Source organism: Lichenostomus cassidix, chromosome 3, assembly GCF_008360975.1.
Source record: "Lichenostomus cassidix isolate B80296 chromosome 3, HeHo_3.0, whole genome shotgun sequence".
Classification (NCBI taxonomy): Eukaryota; Metazoa; Chordata; class Aves; order Passeriformes; family Meliphagidae; genus Lichenostomus; species Lichenostomus cassidix.
In genome coordinates, this window is record NC_139483.1 from 89,191,030 (window position 1) to 89,214,955 (window position 23,926).

Here is a 23,926-nt window from a genome sequence, read left to right on the forward strand (position 1 = left end):
AGTAGTATAGGCTGAGATGCTGTGCCAGGTGTAGCATCATGACAGCCACATCCAGCACTGGTTGCTAGAATTTAAATAATTAAATTCAAATTGCAACAAAAATCAGAACTATCTATACATAAAAAGAGACTTGTAGCTCTCTCACCAGCCAAAGCTTCTGCTAATGATACCTACTGTACAAATACCATACTCAGAGACCAGACCCTCTGGCTCTGAATAATGCCAACTGATTTTCTCCCTTAAGCTCCAGAAGATTTGCAGAAGTCTCATAAGATACCTCCTCTATAGTACTTGTTTTCCTTTCCAAAACCATGCTCAGGACGTCGTCCTTCCTGTCGGTTCTGGCAGCCCTGTGCTACCTTCCAGTCTCATGTACTCCAGAGAGATGCCTGCTGTGGCCTGGGCCACTTGCCCCGGGGCAGGGCAGGGCACATTTACACCTCAGCTAAGGCTAAAGCAATGTGAAGAGGGCATGGCATAAATAATTAGTCCTTAGAGATCTGCTGGGCTGTTATCAGTACCTCAAGCTGCCCTTCGGGCACCTCCCCAGGCACTCCCAGAAAGGAGGGAGCACGAAACAAGCCAAGCCCAACCCGCCCGTGCCTTCAGCCAAAGCCTCTTGGCCTCGCCAGCAGAAAAACCATGCCTTGAAGTACCTCAGGGAGTGGCCCACGGCAGCACATCCTGAGGCAAGAGGACGAGAGGCAGGACTGGCTGCGGAAAACAAAACACAAGCTTCCCGGCAAGGGCTGGGCCAGAGCCGGCACCTGAGTCACCCGGCTGCCCTTGGATGCTCCCTGCAGCACGGTTCCGCTGGCCAACGCTGACCCACAAAGCCAGGGTGACTCTGCTCCCAGCCTGCATTCCTGCCATCTGCAAATTCACTCCTCTGCTTCTCTGCTTACAGTTGCTACAGAATGCAGAATGTTGTCTGGTAGATAAAATTGAACTGAGTACAGATTTTGGGGTTTTCCCCTTCACAAGAGATGGTTTTTTTTCCAGACAAAATAGCATTTAAAGGGAAATATGATAACTACAGGGGTTTTAAATAGCTTTTACCCACAGTGATATAATTAGACATAATCCAAGAACAGTTTGCCACACAAAATCCGATTTTTAGTTGCTGTCTAAATCAACGTGAGGCTCATTCCTTCTGCTGTTAAAATCAATGGCAATTTATGTTTAAGAAGAAGCTGGGCCCTGGTTCTGTAAAAATGTAAACCTCTGCCCTGCTCTATTTAGAAAAAGAAAACCATCACACCTACACCAGGTTAGTTTCCCTCTCTCATAAATATATGTTTCTAAAGAAGGTTAAAAAATATTTCACTCTTTTGACTGAAATACTTCCTTTATATCACAGTACCCATAGAGATGGATCTGTGACATTTCAGCAACTATTTGTGAATTTCCCAAGTACATGGGACTGGACAGCTCTCATGTAGGTGGTGGTTTTTCATGCCTGGGTGACTCTGGGTTCCCTTACACTGTGCATACTAACAAGTCTCAGGAACATTTCTGAGACTCTGGGAAGCAGAGTCATTGTGTCCCACCACCTGTGGACATGCTGCAATTTGCAGGGGCCAGTCATGGCACTAGTTTGCTCTAAGGCTTCACCAACAAATAAAAAAAGCTATTGAACTCAGAGAGGTCTAGTCAATACCTGCTAATGTAGAGCTATTTTCTTTCAGTTCTTGTTATATGAGATCTGACAGCATGGTTTTCTTCCTCCTTGAACATTCAGTCAAAAAGACGAGCTAATGTAGGGAAATAAACCTTTGGTGTGGGAAGAAAAGAACACAAAAGAATAAAATCAGAAAATGTAGTCTGGTTTTGAGATATTGCAGGCATTTAAAGCAGAAAAAGAAGTCAGTATTTTCAAATCTGCTTGAAATGAGGAGTAGAAATGAGAGGTCTAATCCAAGGTACCTTTCTAGAAAAGGAGACCATCAGCAGGAACAAACTGTGGAAAGCATGTAGCACCCATGCCTATGTCTGCAGAGACAAATGACACTGCAGTTCCATGATACCTTAATCCAGCACAAGTGTTCACTTAAGATGGAAGAGGTGTTTCATTCTTCCCCCTGCTCCCAGGCCTCAGTCCCATTCTCTTCCTTGCAATTGCATTTGACCTCTAAAATTCTTCTAGTCCAGCCCCCCTGCAGTAGGCAGCGAACTCAATCAGGTTGCTCAGAGCCCTGCCCAACCTGACCCTGAGCGTTTCCAGGAATGGAGTATCTACCAGCTCTCTGGACAATCTGTTCCAGAGTTTTACTCAGTCCACAGCTATAAGCTTACAGTCATTTATTTCAGCCCCTTCTTAGCCTTCCAGTTACCAACATGCCCATGAAAGTTGTCAGCTTTCAAGGGAAGCAGCCCACCTTACTGACCTGTGGTCTGCTTGATGCATTCTGGGGATTACCAGGAATTAAAACTACACATATACAGTCCATCAGGCAATAACTGAGTTTAAATAGCCAAGCTTCATTTTCTGTTTAAGCTAAATCATGATGAATGTTTACCATGCCCTACCCAGGCAGATTGCTGGCACAGTTCTGCATGTGAGCTATTAGGTGTGTGATGTTGTGCTGCAATCATCAACGAGGGATGAGTATTTTATAAAGCCAGCATTACACATAATTCACTTCAGATGTGTAAGCTTCCCCTGCTGATTCATGTCAAATCAATCCTACATACTGTAGAGTACAATGGTGCAGTAAAAAACACTGATAAATGGGTCAAACAGAGGCACTAGTCTGTGGTGCTAATACACACAGAGTGGAGTTCAAAGCCCCTCAGTGCCTGCGTGGCCCATCCTGCCACCCCTGGGGACAGTCATCCTTTAAAGCCCCAGCACTGGGAATGCTAAGCTTCCTTGTCAGAACAATATTCCAGAAGAAATCAGATGACTGCAGCTTTTAAGTCAGTCTGGCAGAGGCTAGGGCTGAGGAAAGGGTAAGGGCATGGCAAGCACCTTGAAATAAAACACAGGGTCCAAGTATAAAAAAGCTAAGTGTTGGAAGCAGGAGGGGTGATTAGTAGTCTTGCCCACAGGTCACTTCCCACGGGAGCTCCTTGTGGATGGGGCAGGACCTCTCTGCAGCAGGCGCAGTGCAAACACAGCTGAAGAAGAAACGCCGCACCAGCCCACCTTGGCTTCCTGGCACTCGCAGGGCCAACATGCATTGCTGCTTCAGTGTCAGCAATCAGCCAGCTTTATGAGCTGAAACACACTTTTCAGCCTTCCTTTAAAGAAGACAATTCTCCACTACCATAGGGGGAGTTGGACTCAGTTATTCTGCCATTCTGATCTTAATGGTTCCCTGCTGTTGGCATTATTAGACAAGTCCTTACCGTCTGGGTGGAAGCAGAAAGTCTGCCAAGAGCTCCAAAACTATGTGAAGAATGGGGATTTCGGATGAGAGCCTCTGATGATGAATCTCCTGCTACTGCATTCTTGAGAACAGGGCAGAAGTCTGAGCTCTGAGCTACCTTTTCTCTGCTGTCAGTGCTCTCACTGCAGGGTTGGAACAAAAATGCAATGATTATAAAAAGTGGCATGATCAATGATCCATACAAAGGGTATAACAAGGCAACTACCTTGTCAAAATGATATGAGGAGCGGTTATAGCAAAAAAGCAAATAGCCTCAGTGATGCTTTTTTTCCCCCTCATAAAAGTAGGTTGAAGAAACGAAGATACATCAAAGATGACAGTTCATTGAATTTGGCAGCAGTTCAAAGATAGAACATCTTGTCCATGCTGTGCAGTGCTCACACCCACTATCTGCAAGAGTTAAGAAACAAGGAGCATGGACACTTCACACAGAATAAAGGAGAACTGATTATTCTTCCTAAGTTTCAGAGGATGCTCTATACAGCTCCTCACTCAGAAAATGCACACAGTTAATGAGAAAGTACTGTAATAAAATAACAAACTCTGACATGTAAGGCTGGCAGGAAACATAAAGGAATTATGTAAAAAAACCCACTCCGTTGAGCCTCTAGTGCTTCTCCTAGTATATAATAAAAGAAAAAAGACGAAGAAGAAAAAGAAGAGCTATTTACAAAGACCATCCATGTGTGTTAAGTCCACGCAAAAAGCTCCATTCAAGCGAAAGGTGAGGAGGATGTCAGGATATCACCTCTCGGGAGCTAAAGCTTCAAGGCAGTTTTTCTCAGTGATAACTGCATCTGGAGTTTAGTGCATTTCAGCTCAGACAATTTTTAACTTGTCTAATTATAGCAGGCTGGTAGTGATACTATAATTATGAGAACAGAGGCACTCTCATATATATGCCTAGAAGAGTTGCTGGTGCTGAGGAGCAGCAGTAAGTGTCCTCAGTATACACGGAACTAATTCAGTTCTTGTTAAAATACATGTAAGGGCTCAGATGCCTGCAGCTGACCAAGCGCCTGTGTAGGAGCAGGAGCTAAAAGCTCTCAGCCCCCAGCCAAAGCATAGCATGGGACCTTCAATCTGCAAAGGCTTAGACTGATGCATTTCATTTCTCATTTCCAACAGAAAGTAAGAGCAAAAACAAACAACTTAATTATGTGGGTTGATGTGGCAATCCATTAAAGAGCAGTAACTTGGCATTTCTGAGTTCCAACTGTTTTGTCCTGACACAGAGAAACTATCCTGGAGATGAAGGGGTCCAGGGACATCCCACAGCAGCCATTCCCACACAGAGGCTGGGGGCAGCAGTGGATGAGCCACAGCAACTTTCAATTTTAGAAAAATTCAGTGAATAAAATTACTCCAACAATAAAATAAAAACAGCCTTCAGTCCAGCCTTATAAAGAGCTTCCTTTTAAATGAGAAAAACACAATTATAAAAACACAGAATGTCTCTAAATTCAATTAGATACAAATTTGGTATTTAAAGTTATCAAATCATAACAGTACAGCTAATAGACAGTGATACAGCTAAGGCACAAAATGAGATCAAGTTCAGAAACAGAATATTTTGCCACAGAAATCACTGAAAAGATAAACCTTAAATGCAAGAGACAAAACTGTATCAGGACTCAAAAAGCAGAACTCACCTCTTTTAAAATGGAGTTATGTGAGAGAAATAAGAACAGACAAAAACCACGGTCTGGATCTCATTATTCCAGTACTTTCATAAAAGTGGCTGTTTAGAGGTGTGGATGCACTAGCCTTCTACTCAGGGAAGCAGTCAACATGACCGACATCATATCATCACACCATGCAGCTAAGTAGGATGGATATGGATGCGAAAGATCACTACCTATATTCTGACAATAGTGTTCTCATGCCATCCTCCTTTTCAAACAGACCAGTAAACACAAGAAACCCTAATAATTGTTAGTCAGGTATTGCTGCTCAAGTGCTGAAATGAAAATTCATGTCAAAGGATTGGAAACAAAAATTACAGCAGAGAAATAAACAGGTTTTAGCAGACTGCAGCTTGAAAATGCTAAAAATGCAGCAAATTATGAAAGCAGTAAGTTGGAAGGCAGACTATAGATCAAATTATCTACCAGAGGCACAGGATAAATGTTAGGTGTCATCAGAATAGGTGTAAGGCTTAATAAGAACAGAATAAAACTAAAAGAAAGGACTGTAAGCTCAAATGCATTTATTCATAAAAGACAAGTCTTTGGAGAAATGTCATCTCAGCAGCATGAAAAAAGTTTTGGAAGCAAACCCCAGTATTTTAAATACCGTTTGCATGCTGAAGTCATAAGTAGACACTTCGTTTAAAAAAGAGTTGTGAGGAAGGCAAGATGCTCAAGAAGAAATTAATGACACTGACTAGACCATTGTTTTTAATATCATTTATTTTCAGAAGTGTAAATCAGGCTTGTTTCTTTGAAGACTGGCAGTACTGGCCCCCAGAGACTGCAGCCTCTGCTCAAAGCAAGAACTCCTCTTTCCCAGGACCCCATTACGACCTCCTGTGGACTTTAACATGGCTTTGGTTGGCAGTCACAGTTTCAACCTACACACTTGGGACGTGGTGATCTGTGTGGCTGGGGATGTTCTTTCTGGCTGCTGACCTTGCACAGCAGGAATAGTTCAGTATCTTTGGACATGCCGAGGAAAATCTCACTCTGCCTAAGGGCGAGGGAATGGATTCAGTCCTCTTTAAGACTTTTGCTTACTTACAACCTCACGATGAGCCCATTAGGCTGCTCTGGATAGCAACCTGGAGTGTACCCAGTCCTCCCTTAGAGCTCCTTGAGTCAATGCCAAAATTACTCCAGGTGATGTGACATTTCTATACCCTTCTCCCATCTAAATATTTGAAGTGTACTATGCATGCACATAGTGGGAAAGAGTCCTTGCCCTGAGTTTACAGTGTGAGTGGTCAAAACAAGATATGAGTAAGGGAGGAAGACAGAAATATCCACCATTATTTATCTCAGCATCTATCTGTATCTTATATTGTTTACAGCTGGGACAAACCTGCATTCCTAGGAGAATAAAAGCTAAACCACCCATCCTTCCCAGTGAAAGCCAAAATACTTTTCATCTAACAAGAAGTAAGGTTATGTTAAAATACCTTCTACACAAAACCTGACCTGGATTGGTTGCTATATCACTCACCAGAGATTATTCCCAATAGCTGGCAGGGTGCTGCTGGTAGCTTAAAGCCCAGGGCTCCCTCACAGTTCTCCTGATGGCAGCAGCAGGGCCAGAAACATCAGCAGCAGCCACTGCTTTGAGTGACTCACTCTTCGGCTGCACATCTCCAGAGGGCTCTCTGAAGATGGTCAGTGAGGAAGGGAAAAACCCTAAAACACCCGTTACTTTGTATGTTTCATTTTTATCTTGGTTTTTTTTTTTTTCTCCAATTGCCTGTAAAATACTTTCCCAGCCTTCCTTTTTCCCAGGCCAAGTGAATGGAGGTCCCAAGAAGACTGCAAAGACCACAGGGCAAAAGAACATGCTGCCTTCCCAGGCAAGAGCTGGAATAATCCTTAAAAGTGGGAAAGGATATCTGAACTTTTTAGCAGGCAAAAATGTTACTCTTATTGTATTTGGGCTGAGCAAGCAACAGAGACAGCACATTGGATTTGCAGGCTCACCTGGGAAGATGGGCAGGGGAGGGCTCAGTGTTGTGTACTGAGGCTTTAGTATCCTGCAGCCTGGAAGGCGGGCTACAGACTGGTCAGCACAGACAGTGATCCTGCAATAAAACAGTCTATTACAATTGTATATAATAGTTTTAACTAAGGACAAATGTCCAGGTATAATGGTTTTATCAAAATGCAGAATAGATATTCTATGAACATTTAAGACTGAAAGAGGAGAGGAGCTATATCAGGATCAGAGTGCTCTGTAGGGAAACAGCCTCCTCAAAAACATGACTGTAGTGATGACTTAACTATCCTGACAATCAGGTAGGAGTGCCAACTCCAACCATGAGGTCCAGCAAAAAAGCAGTTTGAATGGGTTTAATACTTTAAAAATTCCAAGATGGAATGACAACCATTCAGACTCATGTATATGTTTTCAGACAAACCAGAGCATTCACAAAAATGCTTTCCCTCATCTCTTTTTTTAAAACATGATAAATTGTCTGCACTAAGCAGTAAGACAGTGTTTTCTATCAACAGGATTATCTCAAACAGTTTACACTGGTTGTGATTAAAGAGAAAGGGATAGGCAGCATGGCACATGAAGAGGGATTGCAAACGCTGCCCTTAACTGCTTGTCAAAATCAGAATGCCTAATACTCTTAATGGAAATACAGTGTTGCATTCTTACCAGCTCCCTTATACTGAGTAATGTGACAGCTCCAAATCCCAGTCCCACTAGTTCTGAGATTAAGAATAAAATTGTTGACAGGCTGCAATGGACAATGACGGATTTATGATTCTTTGGAAGAACACACATTGTTTTGAAGGATTAGATGTTGTAATCCATACAGTAAGTCAACAAAAAGGCACCATAGCAGGAACAGGCAAGGAGCAAGGCATCCAATCATTAATGCAAAATAATGCAGTTTATACTTTGTTCACTCCTGTGATTAGCATTAGCTCTTATGAAATCACTCTACTCCAGCAGAAGCCAGTTGCTGTATGAAGTGACAATATACTTTCTCATTGAAGAGCTTCTACTCTTAACTGTAGATGTGAGAGGAATACCCAAAAGCAGGCAGGGAAGAAAAGAGCAGGCCAGGCTCACAGGGCTCTCTGGGGTCAGAGCAGAGCAGCGGGACAGAGGCACACCAGGGTAACTCTCACATGCCTCCCCAGGACACTGCAGCTACCAGCAAAACCCTGGATGGGCTGAGGTGGGTCATGCCCTGCTAGAGCCTGCATCTGTCCCAGAGGGAGAGGTGTGGTTTGAGTACAGGGTTATAAACAAGACAGTTCTGATCGCCACTTCTACTGTAGACACTGAGAAAGAGGCAGACGGAGGAGGACAGATGGCACTACCCACATGCATTAGCTGAGTTAACCTCTGGGGGTCTCTGGGTTAAGTGGCCACTTTCATCATGCCCATTTTGGAAATATTTGATCATCAGAAACACCTTGTTATTCTTTCTTTTGTCTCAGATTAGCAGCCCCAGCAGTGCCACAGGAGCAAACTAGCTGGTATATAGTGGCAAGATTCTTGGGGCTCAATATTTTCTGAACTCAGGGTAGTTAAAGCTTTAGCTGCATTGACAAGGGTGGACTTTAATCACATTTTTTTCTCTCTGAGATTATGAGCAGCATGGTAAGAAAGAAGAACATACTAACACCAGTGATAAAGAAAATTCCATAATTATTTGAGCTATTTGACAAGAAACAACATGTTTTGGTCTTGCAGGACACTGTCTGGGGTAAATCTGGCTCTTAAAATACACTGAAAGTTTGGTGAGTTAGTGCAGGTCTTCAATCGTATTTAATTATTTGCCTACAGCATCGCACACAGCACAGAGATGTAAGAGGAAGAGAAAATGCAGAAAAGTAATTCCAGTTAAAGTAAAATGCCTGAAAATGGATTAGAAACCTAGGGCTGACAATTTGCTTCCACTCTAGCCCGCAAGAATTTTGCAAAAAGCACCCTTAAAAGTTAAGACCAGATTGTAACATGATCATACCTCAGAACAGAGTGAGCATGTTCACACCAGTTCTGTGTTGGAGCCTCAAAATAGCACCTTCATCCAGTCACTTGCTTATGAGACCTGAAAACACAAAATTGTCAAGAAAACCTTGCTTGGAAACTTTTTCTACAAAGATCAAGTACTTAAAAGTTAGACAGAGTTGTACAGACAGCATGAAGCATTTGTGGTCTGCACAACAGAAGAAAACACCATATTCAGAAGAAATAGATGCTGCAATTTCAAGCCAGATTCTTTAGCCCAGTGTTTGATCTAGAAACAGTAATCGCATCCCATTTATCACGCTGATAAAGAACATGGAGCTGACACAGTCAGTTTGGATGGATGCCAAAGCAAACTCAGGCAGGACTGAAAAATCCCGTTAAGATGACTGAGTGGCAAATGATGGTTATTTATTCTAATCAATTTGTTAATTTACCTCTGGAAAAACTGGATTAATTTGTTTCTGATCAAAACAAGGACCTATTCATTACAGTGGGTATGATGAAGCACAATTAAATAGGCATAGCTAGGATTTCGAACAGATTTTTTTTAAAAAGAAGACAGATTTGGTAACTCATTCCCCAAAAGAAGACAATTTGGGCTCATTTCCCTGGAACACACACTTATAACCCTTTATCCACGCTAACTTCAAACACCATGCTGATAAACCTTCTACTCCAAGCTCTTTTGTCCTCTCAGTGCTGCAGCTTTCACTGACTTTTCACTCTACTTTCAAATGTTCCAGCTGTTCTCTTCCTACCCACACTCTCAAACACTAATACCTATTTAATCTCTTCCCTTTGTGTATCATTGATTTAACGAGGATAGCCCTATCTGCGGAGGCTTCTTCCTCACCTTTGCTGCTGCTAACAAGGCTGGGTCACTTGGATTTGACATTCCACAGTGCTCAGATTCTGCTTCTTCTTTCTCAAAAGGCAGGATTACAGTAGTCATGAGATGCAGGTAAAAAATATATGCAAGGTATAACTTATTTTACATCAGCCCTAACAATCCTTCTGTCTAAATCCTGAATAATGTTTAATATGCCCTTTTCTGAACTCCAGCCTCATTGATTCCACTCTGATAACAAGGTCTCTGCAGCCCATCCTGAGCAAATATACCAGCAGCAATTTCATCAGTACTCAGTGGAGAGGTCAGTGTCTTCACTCCCGACAAACCTGCAGATGCTTCAACAAGATGAGGATGATGCTGGGACTCAGTATGAATGACAGAATGACAGTGGCCAGCTCCTACCCCTATTAAATGCCAACCGTTTAGTGCCAAAACATTTGGCATTGTTTGCTTAGTTCTCACAAACGGGTAATTCTAAAATGACATTTCCCATGCTGTGACCTTACTCTTATTCTCTGACTGACATCAGCATGAGCACTTTGGAGAGATCAGGAGAAGGAAGAACGAGCTGACCAGCAGGCAGGGAGAGTCTCACACTGGAGCCAGGCTGGCAAGACCAAAATCCCACCTCCCAGCCTCATGGTTTTCTCCATCGACTGTTGTGTCTTCCGTCTCCAGTGCCAGTTACTTGGCACCCTGGGCATACAGAGCCTCATTAAAATCCCACCACCAAGCAAGAAAGGCAAGCTCCACAGTGAAGTGAGACACAGTGGGTAGGTGCCAGCCTCTGGTGGGCTTGACGCATGCTTCCCTGCTTGTGGGACACAGCGTGGGGACCGGGAAGCAGCACATCCCTTTCCAGCACAGGGTGCAGCTACACTCCCTATGCCCCACTCCATCCCTTTTTGTATCTTGAGTTCTTACTTTTTATTTTTAAACAGCCAGATTGATCTTAATTATTTAAGCACTTTCCAGATTTAGAAAGCTGTTTTGGCTGTGAAAGTAACACTTGGTGCAATCATCTCTCATCAATAAACCATGGAAACAAATGTTGGAACCCCTGTTGGGAAGGAACTTTAAATAAAGCACACTGAAAAGTGCTTTAAATAAAGTGTGAAAGATGTGAAAAGACCTAATGCTGGTCATCTTTCAGGGAGCTCAGGACATTTTGGCTCAAGTGAAAAAGAATGGGACCCATGCCTTATTCAATTAAGATGGTTTGACTTCTCCCAAATAGGAAGGGATGCCTCAGAAACATCCAAAACACAAACTTGGGCAAAGGGCCTTCAGAAAGGCATGGTCACTTGAGAGTTGTGCTGGTTTTTGTAGGGTTTGTGGGTTTTTATCCAGAGTGTTAAAACACATAGGCAAGGACAGCTGTGAGTATTCATACTTTACTGAAAAGTGCTATAAAGCCTCAAATCACACACAATCACAAATCATACAGGGGTTTGGTCCTTCATGGAAAGGAAGATTTGAGCTTTAAAAGAAAAAGGGGGAAAAACCCCTCCAACACCAACCAAATAGCATTCCTAATATCTTACTCTAATAACTAAGATTGAAGAACTGTGGCATAGCTTCAATGTTTACTTCAGAGAGAGATTTTCTCTTGTCCCTGTAAGAGCTTAAGGAAGGTAATTTCTGATCCCACTGGGAAACACTCTGCATTATTGTACTCATAGAATTACAGAACATACTGAGTTGGAGGAACCTCCCAGGATCATCAAGTCCAGCTCCTGGCCCTGCACAGCACCATCCCCAAGAGTTTCACCATGTGCCTGAGAGTATTGTCCAAATGCTTCCTGAACTCTGTCAGGCTTGGTGCTGTGACCACTTCCCTGGGGAGCTGTTCCAGTGCCCAACCACCCTCTGGGTGAAGAACCTGTTCCTGATATCCAACCTAACCCCCCTCTGACTCAGCTCCATGCTGTTTCCTCGAGTCCTGCCACTGGTCACAAGAGTGAAGAGATCAGTACCTGGCCCTCCACTATCCCTTGTGAGGATGTTGAAAAGTGCAATGAGATCTCTCCTCAGTCTCCTCATCCCCAGGCTGAACAGACCAAGTGACCCCAGCCACTCCTCATTTGGCTTTTCCTCAAGGCCCTTCACCATCTTTGTGGCCCTTCTTTCGACACTCTCAAATAGCTTAGTGTCCTTTTCATACTGTGGTGACCAAAACTGCTCACAGGACTCAAGGTGAGGCCGCCCCAGTGCAGAGCAGAACAGGACAATCACCTCCTTTGACCGGCAGGTGATGCTGTGCCTGATGCACCCCAGGACACAGCTGACCCTTCTGGAGCCTGTTTGCGTCTATTTACAGCCCAGCATCACTTCTGGGACTGTTTGCACAGTGAGCCTCAGTCTGGTGAGGTGAGGTTGCAACATGTTGCTTCAGCTAAATGACCATGGGCATGGGCCTTGGTAAATGACTAGGGACATGGTATCACTGCCCAGGAGAAAGCTACTGGATGTTGGATTGGCATAGCCAGTTTTGATGGCTTCACCCATACAGCTGAGGGAAAGCTCCAGGAAACCCTTCTGACTCCAGCTTTCTAAAATTACTAACTGCTTCCCAGGAGTGGAGATACTTGATCTTGAATAAACCCCATGCAAATTGCTGCTTGACTCCTCTCCTTTGCAAAGCTGCTCTTTATTTATGCAATGTTTTCATTTAATTAACAAAGAGATGGAACAAATTCTTGGGAGGGGGGAAATTAAAAGGTCATTTTCCATCACGAGGGAGTACATGAGAGAAGGAAAGAAACAAACTGGCTTCTCCCTGTTCACCATACTAACGCCAACACACCCTCACTATTGCCCCATTAAGACCCCGTGGAGGTAATGAAGTGTCTGGAGAGGGTGGGCAGAACTCTTTTTCCTCTGTTGAGCATCCCTGCCTTTGGAAAGGAGCCAAAGAGGGTGCATTGAGATTCCTTCCTCAGATATTCGACACTGTGGGGACGGGCTTAGCATATGCATGTAAATTACACAACAAAACCAGCGGGTTTATTATAAGACCGAGCAAAAATCCTACCTACTTATTGCAGACAGCACTTACATTCAAAAATGCTGTCACGCTGCAAAGCCCGTTACTTCAAAACAGGAAACATCAATTACATCTGCCCGGGATCTTTAATGCAGGCCTGCGGCTCGCCTCATTATGATAGTCTTTAATTACATGGTCCCATATTGTTTTTCACAGGGGCCCCCGCTTCCATGGCCCGGGCTGAGAGCCCTCAGGGCGCGGGGAGCCGCTCTCTGCTCCACTCCACGTCCGGGAGCGGGCGCGGAGCTCGCCCTGTGGGACTCGGCAGCTCCGAGCCCCGGTGCGCGGGAGCCTCACACGGATCCCGCACGAGCCCCGCTCGAGCCATCTCCCGCCGCCCGATTGGCTCTCTGCGCTCGTGACGTCATAGCGCCCCTCCGCCGCCGCCCGTGAGTCCCCCGCACCACTCTTACGTCACCGTCAGCCCACGGCCGGCGGGAGGGGCGGGGCCCGTCACCCCGTGCCCGCCCCCAGGCCCCGCCCCCGCGGCTCGCAGCGGGATAGACAGGCCGGTGCCGCCCGCCGACCCCAGCGCCACCGCCGCCGCCGCCAGGTAGGGCCGCGTCCCCGGCCGGGAGGGAGCGCGGCGCCGGGGCTCCCCGCGCCCGAGACGGGATGCGGCGTGGCCGCCCGGGCCCGGAGGAGGATGCGGAGGACGAGGAGGGCGGGGGCCGCGGGGGGCGCCGCTCCGCGGGGCGCGCAACAAGTGCGGCGGCAGCGCTGGCGGTGCGCGCAGCAGAGGCGGGGGCTCGGAGGCCGGCGGGGAGCGGCGAGGCTGAGGCCGGAGACGGGGCCGGCAGCGGCGGGCAGGCCGACCGGGGGAGGGAGGGAACGGGGCGACGGAAGGGACGGGGCTCTCGCCGGGACCGTCTTTCCCCGGTGCAGTTTAGTCAAGAGCATGATGCAATCCCGCATTGCCATGGATACTGCATCCCGGGCGGCGGCGTGAGCGCCTTCCGCCGTGGCGGGGCACGGGGTGGGGTGAAATAACAGGGGCAGGAAGGGAGGAGAACCCGCACCTCAGCCCCCATCCTCGGCCGTGTCTGCCTTCCCGGGGAGCTCGGGGAGGGCTGAGCGCTGCCACGGCTCCAGACAGAAACCGCGATCCGTTTTCTTGCACCGTGGCGGGTGTGCGGAGTGTGCATCCCGCCAGCCCGGCCCCGCTGAGGCGGCTGCTGCCGGCCGGGGGAGCAGCCCGGCGGAGAGAGGCAGGGTGTCAGCGGAAGGGCTTGTCGGGCACCCGAAGGGAAGGCTGTTACTTCTGCTTCTTTCCTGAGCTCTTGCCCAGCGCCCCTGACCGCTTTACTGGTTTAGAACTGGAGCCGCTGGCACGGTAGTTCCCGGGTCTGTGTGGGACAGGGCAGACGCCGCGTTAAATCAGCCCCCTGGAGATGTGCAGTGCTTCTAAAAGGTGCCGGCCTGTTTTAAAACCTTGGCGTTTAAATGATACGTGCATTAGGAAATGAGCAGAAAAGGAAGGGCAAACTATAGAAATGTGTCAGTGTGTCAGATGCCTGTGCAGGGACTTTCTTAAAAACTTTATGACTGCTTTTATCTCTTCGTCTCCTGAAAGCCCTCGGGCACCAGAAGTATTAGAAGTCAGCAGTGCCCGGGGTTATGTGAGGTATTGACTTGGGCAGTTTAAGTGTTTTCTCCTTCCCTGCCTGCGCTTGCTGCTTTTGTGCCCTCATTCCTTTCCCCTGATTCCCAGGGATGCAGCATCTGACCATCCCACTCCAGAGCGCGTTCCGGTACCAGTCTGTGCTCTGAGTCTGCCAGCTTGCAGACCTGGGCAGGAATACGAGCACCTTGGCGTGCTCAGCAAGGAGGACTCCTGGCAGATGACAAGAGGCGTTTCTCCCTCTGGCAGCCGGCTGCACCGTCCGCTCCGTGTCCCAGCCGCTGCTGAACGGCAGTGCCCAGTACGGCTCATTTGTATTCTCAGTGCTTTGGGTGATCTCTCATGCTGTGGGATTCTGTGCCACGGCAGAGTTCCCGAGGCTGTGACAGAAAAGCAAAGCGCTCAGCCGGCTGCTAGCGATGGCGAGGGAAAACAAGGCGGGGGCATGGCTGCAGTTGGGATGCTTCCCATCAGGAAGTCTCCAAAACCGCTCTGTGCAAATGGAAACACGCCCTGCAGCTGAAACTAGAGGAGGACGAGCGTGAAGGCGTCTCCCGCGGCGGCACAGCCTTTCTCCGGAGTTTTGGGCCAGGTTGCTTCCAGGGTGAGGTTATCTGTGCCAGAGCAGCGCCCTGGCAGCTGCGGGCCTGCCGTAAACCGCCGGCTGGAATTATCGCCAGCGGCCGCCGTGGGTGGAGGGTTTGAGGCTGCGAAGTTTTTGTAGATGCGGGCTAATGCTGCTGCTGCATCAGTGTTAAGCTGCTAGCCTAGAGGAAGGGGATTTATTTGGTTTAAATAAGAACTTGTGAATACCGCTGAGGAGTTTTGCGATGCGTTTCACTCTAAACCCTTCTTGTTCCTTCGGTGCAGTCACAGCCTGAGATTTCTTCTGCTGTTAAAATACTCCATAGCTAGAGATAAGTGCTGGTGCAGGCTCACCGCTGCTGACAGCAGCCGAAGCTGTGTCGGGGAGAGTCAGCCTGTGGCACATGTGATCATCTGATGCTGTTTGGCAATAAAAGCTGGAGTTTTTTATAAAAGTATTCACGTATTTGTAGTGCACTAGACAGTCCTTTTTCAGAGCAGCAAGTAGCCAACACATTTACTCTGCCTGGGGTAGGTGTACTTTCACTCAGAGGGAGGAATTAATCTGAAATTTGTGGTACCTGGAGAGAGCTGTGGTCATCTGGGTGGAGATCCCTTCCGGCTTTATGTGAACTTAGGAGCAAATGAAAACTGACCACTGTGCTGAATTTGCTGAAGTTGAGTGGATTGCCCTCAGGGATGTTGTTGCCAGCTGACATTGGTCAAGAGCACTAAAAGGCATGCCAGAATTTTGCTTGATTTTACTGAATGTTGTACAAGGCACACATTACATATGTAATGCGTGCTGAAAGCTCTTCTTTATGTTTTTTATTCATAAAATAATTTATTAATAAAATAATTTATAATATTATATATATATTTTATGATATATAAAATATCATAACATAATTTATCATGCATTCTAACTTAAGTCTTCTATATTTTAGTATTCAAATGCAACCAGGGAGAGCAGCAGTGAAATGAATATGCAGTGTGGCTTTGTCTTGCAAGCTGGCAAAGAGTCTGGCTGATGGTCTCGGTGCCTCATGCTGCCTTTTAAAAAAACAGCTGCACTTTGTGAGTTAGTGCCTTTTACCTAGCAGCAGCTGATCAGATGGACTATCTTTGATTAAAACTCATCCATATTTGATACTTAAATATAGCATCATTAATGATACTTAGTTTATGTACTGTCTGACCAGTCTCTGGGTTTACTTATTGCAGTATTTATAGTAAGTTGTTATTGTTGTTGTTCTTAAGTTTCTCAGCACTAATTCTTCTTGTTGCATTCTTTGTCTTTAGTACAGCCAGAACTGAAATAAAATATTTTGAATTCTCTGGTCTAATCTCTTCTTTCCCTGCTGACTTTCATTTTGTGTTGTTTACAAGAGGAATTAACTTAGAGAAGATCAGTTAGCAGAACAAAAAAAATGTAAATTTGAAATAGTACTGTAGATCCATCAGGCCTCTGGACAGTTCCTTTAATTGCTTGCTTTTTTTTTTTTTTTTTTTGCAACTCGCTAGGAGCAGCTTTTTGCAAATATGTTCGAAGATCCAGATTTTTGGTAATGTTGGTGGAACTGATAATATTTCAGGATTTCAGGCTGACCTGGTGCTCAAGTCGACTAGCCACATTTGGAGAGCCCAGTGCTGAGGATGATCTAGAGCTGCACTTTGGGAAGCATGTTCCTTTAAGTGACATTCAGTTGGTAATAGGTTAAATGCTCTCAAGTACTGAGCTGACCTCATTCCTTTACCTTCCTCGTTTTTGGGGCAGTAAACATTGCAACATCAAAAGCTTCTGTTTCTGCTGAGCTGAGAAAAAAAAGGCACTCAGACAAAGCACAAGGTTAAAATACTCATCTTCTGCCTTCTGGTGGTCTCAGCAAACCTCACTCAGTGGCAGTCAACACAAATCTCCCAGTTAGAGCTGTCTGCATCCCACCTGAAATAAATTTTTGGGAGAGCAACAGCAGTCGTTTACAGTGCCACGTTAAAAGTGTTGTTCCTCTGTGTACTGTTGTCCCCTCTGACCCTCTTAAGAGGAGCTAGTGCTAAAAAGATGTCACCAGTGAGCATACATCCTCCCTCCTGCCCACCCGACAGGCAGGCCAGGAGTGGTGTGGTGGTGTGAAGCAGTGACTGGATGGAAGGGTGGGCTCAGTGCCATGTCAGGTGTCACCCTGCACCCCACACGAGAGGTGACTTAGCTCTCTGTGTCTGGGGTTCCCACCACAGCGTCAGGAAGCCAGAGCGCCTGTGCTGTGCAGAGTTGTTCCCTGTGACAACTCATGCCAGGAAGACTCTTTTGGACTGAGGAAGCCCTTCGGAGCAAGTGGGCTCTTGGTGGCGTGTTTTTGGGTTTTTTTTTATTCCAGACATAGAGTGTTTGTTCTCAGACTTTGAACAAAAAGAGGCAGGGGTGCTCTTTCATTGCTGAAGAGCAGAGCCACAAGTACTTCTACCTATTCTTTCTTGGCATGTTGTTTTACTCCCAGGAGTGGCATGCTGTCTTAAGACGGATCACAAGCAAAATGTTGGCTCTTCACAGCTACAAAAGCTCCACTTAGATTTGACAGCTCTTCCTTTAGGGCATGAAGGCATGTATAGGTAATTATGCTGTTTACTATAACCTCCCCTGCATAACTGAACAACTCGTTCATTTTGTTCTCTTAATATCAATCCTCTTTTGTTACCTTCTGTCTTTACTATGTCCTGAATTAGTTGTGTATAAAACTGTTTAGACATAGCAGTACTTTGGGGGCTCAGCTCTTGCAGCAATGCTTTTGTTTTCCTGTTTTTACTATGTACAAAATAACATTCTCCCAGGCTGCAGCATAAGTTTTTCCAAGCTGTTTTGCTATATAACAGACTGAAGAAATGGATGCTTTCTGCATGACAGAGCACACTTCCCTGTGTGCATCCACACACTTCACAAAACTGACAATAATCCTTGTAGTGTAGTTGCTAATTTGTTTTGTGATTCTTAAATGTGTTAAAAATGCAGAAGATCCCTGCAATTTGTACACACTAGTATAGGAAATTCTTTTTCCCTTAAACGGAAGAACACACAAGGACAAATGAAAAGGATAATCAATGAATTACGTATAAGTTGATCTGTTTAAAAACTTATTTCCAGGTCAGATTGCTTTGCTATGACCTTTCCTAAGGCTGTTTAAATTTGGTGTTGCAGCAATATGGTTAAGAGGGCAATGCTTAGGCTGACATCCCTGCAGTTCCTAAGTCCTGATTGGTAAAAGTGATTTATATCTGGGTTTCTGAGGGCACTGTAACCTGTCCCCATCATCCAACAGAACAGCAGTTAGATCTCTGTTTGATGAAGGTAATGCAGACAGTGACATGAATTGATTTTTTTGATTGACAAATTAAATAAATGCTGCTTTCAATCTTATTATGGAAATAACTTGTAGAGTTGCTGTCGACTGTATACATATTGGGTCTCCTTATATCTGTTTAGTGAAATTAATCTCCTGAAATGTATTGCCTTGGTTTCTCTGTTTGTATTGTGGCATTTAGCACACATTATCTTACAGGGCAAATAAGAGCACAAGAGCAAACTTGTCTGAAGTATGTGGTCGGTAAATGCTTTCCTGCTGTATTGGGTGCATTGGAGAATTATTTCATTTCCTTGGTGAAACAGTTGACTCACATGAATCAGGAATAAACCTCCTTACAAGGTGTAGAGATTTTACAAAAGATGCATGCTGCTAAGTGCAATTGTCACTTCTCCATGAACAAATGAATCATGCTACTTATGCTGAGCTCAGTGCCGTGAGTTGAGCTGGCCTTGGAATTCCATTGCAACTGGGTATTTTTCATGCCCTTATTAAAGCATTATTAACTGTAGAGGCTGTGCTTCATTAATGATAGCTTTGTTAATGACCAATGGCATACAAGCAGGTAGAGATATACAGACATTTCATGAACTTGTATTTAAGCTAAGGTTGTATTTAATTGACCTCTATGTCAAAACTTCGTATCAAACATTTACCTGCCAAGTGATATGCTTTGGGCAGTGACTAAATATGCTGAGTTGCCCTAACATTTACAGGAGATAAAACTTGCTTGTGCAAAGCTACAGCAAACGTAGAATAAACCTTTTTTCCTGCATTTTGAAATTGTGCCCTGTGCTTTGATCTCTACATAACCCTCCCCTTTGAGACTCTGGGTCAGCGATTTGAACAGAGTGACTGTTCCTCTTCTTTTATCACTTGGAAGAGCTCCTCTCCCTCTTGACCTTGAGAAAACAGTTTCTCTTCTTGCCAGCTGTCTTTGCAGTGACTGGAGGGTAACTGCTTTCTTCCTAAGCGCATGTTCAGGCTCTCTGCTGTAAGAATTTCACTTGATTTCAAAAAGGATGTAGTCTTGATTTTAGGTAACACTCCAGCTTTTCTGTATGCCAATGAGTGTTTTTGTTGGTGTCACCTTAGGGATGTTACCAGGGTTAGGCAAAAACTAGCAACTATTAACTTGCAGAATAATGTAGTTTAGCTTATTAAACCAAATACACCTCATATGTTTAGCCAGTTAATTAACAAACAGCCACATTTGCACTGATGCCTTTTTTCTTCCCCCCCCCCCCCCAGCTTTACTTTTTGCTGTTAAAAGTTGGCTGGGAAACATTTCAGGTTTAAGAAGTATTTCTACTGTGCACATGTTGACTGAAGAGCCCTTAGCAAGTGTTAGTTGTGGGAAAATGCCTTCTTCCCTTAGATGCCATACAGTTAAGGTTTGGAGCAGACCACAGTTTGGTGGTGGAGCAGCTCCTCTGCCTCTGCTTAGTTAAAACCATGACATCCATATTCAAACAGAGATCTTAAAGCTCTCAGAAGTGAACAAAAGAAACCTACTCTTAGATTTGTCACTACTGTGTCATTGTCAACATAGTGGTCTGCACATAGAGGTCTAGTTCTTGAGCTGGTCCTGTCTCCTCAGGTTTGGGTTCACTTGAGACAATGAAGACCTGGGAAACTATAGGCCTTCATATGTTAATCTATGTAGGCTTCCCTTTAGATGTGCTATTTCTGTGCACATAATTGAATCAGAAAGGTTTAATTAACCTTTTCCTGAGGGAATATTTCCTGCTCTTGGGTTACTTTTAAAAATGTTAGTGTTTGGAATCATCATTTTGAGAATCATCTCCTTGCCAAACAGTAGGGAGAACCTTTGACTTAAATAACAATAATTAAACCTTTAACTGGTTAGGAGGATGACATTCTTCAATGTTTAACATCGCCCTGCCCTTTAGAGAAAGCAACTTGAGAAACCTTTTTGCATGTTGAAGTTCAAATGTCATGTTACTCCGGGTGCATGGCCCATGTGCTCACCAGAAAGCATCTGTGGGGTCAGTTCATTCACATGGCTGCTCGCGTGCTTTTGAGGAAGGGCTTGTGTGGTAGCTGCAGGCTGCTGTTGGGAGAGGCACACGAATCTGGATTTGGCTTTGAAGGACAGAATGAAAGTTGTGCTTGTGTTTTATGTACGTGCTTCTGTGGATTGCAGGGCAGAAGATGCTTATGGTGAATGTCTGATTGTGATTTGGTGCTTCATTTCTGTTTTGCAGTACTGACATGGAGAGGTTGCTCAGACCCTGTGAACTGGTGCAAACTCAGCTGGTTGTCCTAAACTAAGGTCATGCATTTATCCCTTGCATCATACATTTATCCCTTGCATCATACATTTATCCCTTGATTCACTTGGTGTACAGTGGCCTTTTGGCATGTTGTTAAGGTTTGCATTAATCTTGTGAGCTTGACTTAGGGCATGCATAAGCCTCATTAATGGGGAAAATACCTGCATTTGTACAACACAGTGCAGAATGTTCTTTTTTTATTAGCATATGTGATGTAGTGACAGAAAGTAAGCTGCCAGTCCAGCAGGCCTGGTTACTTATGGATTTTTTTTCTCTGCCTCTGTAACAGACCTAAGCAGAAAAGCCTCTTGCAAAAGATTTGAGCGGTTTTTTTCATGTTTGTTTTGAATTCTGACTTGCTTGCCACCCAGAAGGTGCAGTTTCGACCATGGTTACCTCTGCAGCCTTTTGTTTGCTCTGGCTGTAGGAGGGGTGGCTTGCCAGGCCCCAGCCACTAGACTCAGCCATGGGCTGAGAAATTCTGTGTGTCTCCATCTGCAAGATCTTAAAATTCAGAGATGGTACTGAGCAAGTCAGTAAGGAGTAATGCATTTGTTTGTTCAGTTAAAACTGAGGGGTAAAATAATAGTAATACAGGTAGTCACAGGAAGGCCACTCTGTTTCAGTGTAGATCATTGCCCTGCTAATGCATGAGTTGCTGCTGCTGCCTCTACGTGTTTGTAGGTAAAAATTTGCATGGCTGTAAGCCATTTTTAGAGTTGATGGTGTCAGACCACTTGTCATGGGAGTTTAAATAGTAGTAGCTCTGTGTCCTAGTTTCAGCTGGCATAAAGTTAATTTTCTTCCTAGTAGCCAATATAGTGCTGTGTTTTGGGTTTAGTATGAGAATAACGTTGATAACACACTGATACTTGAATTGTTGCTGATCTGGGCTTACCCTAAATCAAGGTCTTTTCAGTGTTCCATGCTCTGCCACCGAGTAGGTGCATAAGAAGCCAGGTGGAAGTACAATCAGGACAGCTGACCCAAACTGCCCAAAGGGATATTCCATACCGCAGAATGTCATGGTCAGTGTATAAACTGAGGGGAGTTGACTGGGAGGCTCCAGTTGCTGTTCAGGGATGGGCTGGGCATCGGTCATTGAGTGGTGAGCAATTGTGTTGTGCATCACTTGTCTTTCTGGGGTTTTATTCCTCCCTTTCTCTTTTTTGTTGTCTCCCTTTTCATTATAATTGTTATTGTTGTTCTTATGGTTAATTTTACTTAATTTATTAAACTGTTCTTATCTTAATCCCCAGGCTTTTACCTTTTTTCCGATTCTCTCCCCTATCCCATGAGGTCTGCAGAGTGCTGAGCAAGTAGCTGTGGCGTGTTACTTGCCAGCTAGAGTCAAACTGTGACACTTGGTCTTCTGGATTTGCAGCCTTCATTAGGTTCCCAAGTAATTCTCCAGAGGCCATACCCGATCCTCCACTTTCACTTGATAGGTTCCCAGAACCTCTAACTTCTCTACCCTTTTTTTAGCCCTTTCAAAACCATCATCATCTCCATTTGAAGCACATAAAAGCAGGCTGCAAGTCTGGTCATGCCTTGCAGAATAAAAATAATATCCTTTGGTACTTCTTTGTATTGATTTCTTGTTCTATCACCACTGCTAAGTGGTTGCATTATGGTGCAGGAAGGGATTGCTAATGTTGTTTTCAGATGTTTTTCTCTCATTTTTTAAGTCTGTCTTAATTGGCTTATTTTTTCTAAATTCAGTGCTGAACTTGTTTAGATCAGAGACTCAAATCTAAACTCTAGCTGAACAATTGCAGAGCTATGATGAATTTCCAGTTGTACAGACTGAACGCTTCTTGATTTTACAAATCATGTCAGGCTCAAACAATGCACCAACACAGGTATTGGTTGCATATAGCAGAGTGCAGTTTTCTACGCATTTGAGGGATTGACTTTGTGTCTTAAAATATACGTTTAGGAAGCTGTTAAAATAGAGTTTTGCATCCTGAAGGATGAGAAACAGAAATATTTCTCTGTGAGAACACAGTAATGTTGCCAGGTTTTAACTACACTTTACAGTGTATGAAAAACCATCCTCTTGGAGCGCGTGCTTTATTTACATCCTTTAGTGTTGTTTTTCCTGCAAAGGGCAGATGCATGGCCTTGGGAGGAGGTGACCGTCTTTGAACCTGCAGTGATAGGGACTGTGAGTGGCCAATTGTACACATGAAGAAGCCTAGAGGAGAAGTGAAGTAGTTTTCCATGCCTCTCCTTACTTTATTTTTTGTTGCTGCACCTTTTCACGCCTTCATATTGCTGTCTGTATGTGTTTTTCAGTCTTTGTATTTTAAAATCTTATTCACCCAATGCCCTGAAAGGTTGTTTTGCAGAAGAGAGGAGCAAGACTGAGTTTCACACTGAACCGATGAAGAAGCCGTAATCAGCCATCGGTGGTTCTGACACATCCTCCCTTACATTGCTCTTCTAAGATCCTTAACAAATTCCCACCTAAGCTGTCAGTCATCAGTATGAGAGTAGAATTTTAGCAAAGTCTGGTTTTTTGGTGGTTTTTTTTTTCTTTTTTATCCACCCTTATTCCTCCACGACATACCAGTTCCTATGTGGGGATATGAGCTTTAGCATTTAGCTTCCCTGGTCAAGAATACGAGGTCTGTTTAATTGAAGAGTCCTTGTGCTGTTGTTTGGTTTAGAGATGACACATCTATATGAAGGGCTTGTATCACATAGAGATAAAAACATTGTGGAAAAATAACCTGCAACTACAGGAATGGTGGTTTGATACTTGAAAATTGGTTAATGAAAGAAGTTTTTTTCACAGAAGCATGTCTTGGTTTTAGAATACAGTAAAAACAGAGATGTGGTGGTGGTGAGATTCCAGAGGGGAAGATTTTCAGAGGGCTGCTAACGTGAATATGCAATTTAATTGCGTGAAGCATTATTCTGTGTCCTACACAGTCTGTACAAAACGTGTATGAAATAGGTAAACTGAGAATGTACAGGGTTTACCTGCTGAGCAACTTCTAATATGTTGACGTTTTTATAATTTATTTGCAGAGTCTTAATATAGAGGCTAAAGAGCTTGTCTTTTGCCCAGAGTTTAAAGAGTTGCTTTACAAGTGTTGCT

The 23,926-nt window shown here is 44.5% G+C and overlaps 1 protein-coding gene and 1 long non-coding RNA gene across 6 annotated transcripts in view; one reads left to right on the forward strand and one right to left on the reverse strand.

The window, feature by feature from the left end:
• Positions 1-5,826: 5,826 nt before the first annotated feature.
• On the reverse strand, positions 5,827-13,355 carry LOC146440196 (uncharacterized). Of its 3 annotated transcripts, none has more exons than XR_014851079.1 (5): positions 12,974-13,355; positions 9,061-9,144; positions 7,055-7,155; positions 6,573-6,729; positions 5,827-6,080 (listed from the first exon to the last, which is right to left on the reverse strand). It is a non-coding gene; the product is annotated as an uncharacterized LOC146440196 (long non-coding RNA). The 3 variants fall into 3 exon arrangements; XR_014851077.1 differs by having other exon boundaries at positions 12,950-13,355; XR_014851078.1 differs by having other exon boundaries at positions 6,573-6,760; positions 12,950-13,355.
• A 24-nt stretch (positions 13,356-13,379) lies between these two features.
• The window catches only part of ELOVL5 (ELOVL fatty acid elongase 5), a 39,723-nt gene continuing 29,176 nt past the window's right edge, over positions 13,380-23,926 (forward strand). The window contains exon 1 of one of the 3 annotated variants that reach the window (XM_085056656.1): positions 13,380-13,514. The gene's annotated coding sequence lies outside the window, so the exon portion shown is untranslated. Of the gene's footprint in view, positions 13,515-20,751; positions 20,820-23,926 lie in introns of those variants that run through there. The other 2 variants (XM_085056657.1, XM_085056658.1) reach the window with 2 other exon arrangements.